This window comes from Anomaloglossus baeobatrachus, unplaced genomic scaffold, assembly GCF_048569485.1.
Source record: "Anomaloglossus baeobatrachus isolate aAnoBae1 unplaced genomic scaffold, aAnoBae1.hap1 Scaffold_71, whole genome shotgun sequence".
NCBI lineage: Eukaryota > Metazoa > Chordata > Amphibia > Anura > Aromobatidae > Anomaloglossus > Anomaloglossus baeobatrachus.
The window spans coordinates 730,062-732,662 of NW_027445085.1; the positions used below are offsets into that span (position 1 = coordinate 730,062).

The 2,601-nt window shown below is 46.7% G+C and overlaps 1 pseudogene; it reads left to right on the forward strand.

The window, feature by feature from the left end:
- Positions 1-1,334: 1,334 nt before the first annotated feature.
- Positions 1,335-1,541, forward strand: LOC142287109 (U2 spliceosomal RNA; annotated as a pseudogene).
- Positions 1,542-2,601: the final 1,060 nt, after the last annotated feature.

A 2,601-nucleotide genomic window follows, 5' to 3' on the forward strand; every position in this document is an offset into this window, starting at 1 on the left:
TCTTCAAAAGTCTAGCGGATGTTTGCTGAAGACTTGCTCGTATTCTTGCACTAGCCTGTAGACCCCCTTCTTGTGATGTGAAGGTGTGGAGTCAGTGCCTACGTGTAATTCCTTACACCACTCCTCTGGCTGACTTGGTGAGCTGTCACTGAATGGGTGGGCTGAAGCAATGGTGGATGCTGCTGTTTGGATAGCATGTGTATCTACTGAGAACAGCTTATCAATGGTGGCAAATCGGAGCAGCTTAATCTCTTGCTCTCCGCAGTTCAACACTCTCATGGGCACTCTTCCCTTCCATATTAATGAATAAAACTATGATGTAAATAGCATATAGATACCCCACAAATGCAGATAAAAGTAGGTTATGGGAAAAGGGGGAAGAGAGAAACAGGAAAATAGTGGAATAAAGTATACCTTCCAGGTGGGAGAGGAAATGGCAGCACAGCCAGTGGAGGTGAAGCAAGGGGAGCCTGCAACTAAAGAGTTGAGAGCGTTATCACATGGTGACTGAGCCTGATTGTAACGGGAGCATAGAGGTGCCGATCCTGTCTTACCTGCGTTGGTGTAGAAGTGGGTGTCCTGTGGTGGAGTCAGCTGTGTGCAGTGGTGGCCGTGGGTTCTTTTATGTGCGACCGTAGTAATAGCTGCGCCCACTTCCTGTATGGGAGTGGAATGCAGTGAGGCTAATGGAACGCACGCCTGCGCATTTGTGTTTAACGTCGCGCATGTGCAGAACGGAGAAAAGGCTGCGCTCACTTCCTAATGAAAGGGAGTGAGACGCAGCTGGGAAGGGAAGGGAAAAGATTAGGGTTTGGGGATGATGAAAGGGCTTTCTACGGGCAAGGATGGCAAAGGGTGGCAGTGACGGAAAGTCAGGCAGCCTGTCCTGTCCTGTCCTGTCCGTCCGTCTTTTTGTATCATGAATTGGAAAGACTGCAAGGGGGAGGGGAGGTGCTTGGAGGAGGAGGAGTTATTCAGATTAATTGCAGTGGGCGGCGGCTGCAAAAAGCATCATTCTTCTTGTTTTTGCTCTGCAAAACAGCCTTTTCAAGGGTTGGCTTGGGTGACAAAATGTCTTCTGTAGGCGTGGGTTTGTCTCCCTCTCCCTAAGATGTGTCCGGTATAGGCCAGGGTGCCACTCAAGGCCGTAACCAATTTGGGTTATAGCTTCTCGGCCTTTTGGCTAAGATCAAGTGTAGTTTCGGAGGACGCTACCTTGGTCGGTACTGGAAGGTGCCTGGGATTGCACGTCTGCCGGCCTTGAGGAAGTGTGTGCGCCTTCTGGTGACACATAGCCCTCTTGTGCCTGGACGGTTCCCAGGCAACGGGAGGCGATCACCTTTGTTATTTTGAAGTCCTACTGATAAACAGAAAAAAAAAAAAATTAAATCTGTTCTTATCAGTTTAATATCTGATACGTCCCCTCTCTGGGGACCATATATTAAATGGATTTTTAGAACAAGGAGATGGAAAAAATCTTGCTCTGTCCACTCCACGCATTGACCTGGTATTGCAGTACCTCCAGGACCGGTGCACCCCTTCTTAACCCAGTTTCCAAAAGCAGAACTCAATTCACCTGATTCAAATGAGCCCCATTAGTGAATTGAAAGAAAGCAAAAACTTTATATGCACCTCAATTTGGCCAATTCACTTTTCACACTTTCACCCTTTTTTTTATCTTTCACACCTTTTACTTGCTTTATTGATGCAAAAGCTGTGCCAAATAGCAAACTCATCTCCACTCAACTTGACCAACTCTGCTATGTCCCGTGCAGTATCTTATTCTCAGTCTTATCTAGATCATTTGCAATTGAATAGAATAGATCCCTTTTGGACACATTGGATTCAGCTGCTGCAGTGACTGCAGGTGTTAGAAGATGCAGACTTGGCATCAGGTGCTGTCTATCAGATTCCACTCCAATTAAAGCTTCCATTGTTTTTCGGTGTTTTCTTTGAGCAATGATGATGTCTTTAGTGATCTGTTGGCTCCCTCTCCTGGAGGAAGAGTTTGCTTGCTCTTGGACTTTCAAAAAGAGAGGTCATGATAGACATTTAGCTTCTGAGCCCAATTGGGGACAGTCATGGGTGATGAATGTTTTGCAACCTGCTGCGAAGCCTGATACCGCAATATAAGGAACGTCAAATACTAAGAATGGGCGGCCTATGAAAGAATTAGTACTTTCATTAAGCATACTTAAACGGCTAATTGGGAATAGACAAACTGTAAAAAGCCCTCTGAGAAAGCCCCTCTCTAACCTTTGTTAGTAAGCTTTTCTGTAGTCTGCCTGTTGATGTATTTTCCGTTTGAACAGTGCACAACATGAAGTGACGGAACACTGGCTTGTCACAATGTCCCCCGCTGACATCACGATAGCGCTGCTGCCTAGAAAGCCAGCTGCGCAGCAGAAGTTGCTCTTTGGGTGGGATGGTGGGCTAATGTATCTATTCCTGCTTGGTGTGAGTTTGACATGATCTAGAGCAACGAGTTCCAGCGGCTAGCGGTTGATTATTGGCTGTAATGGGGCTTTCTGGCTGGTGCCAGCCTTTCTTCTTAGCACACAGGAACCACAATCCCTACACCATGCTTCGATGGATTCTCTC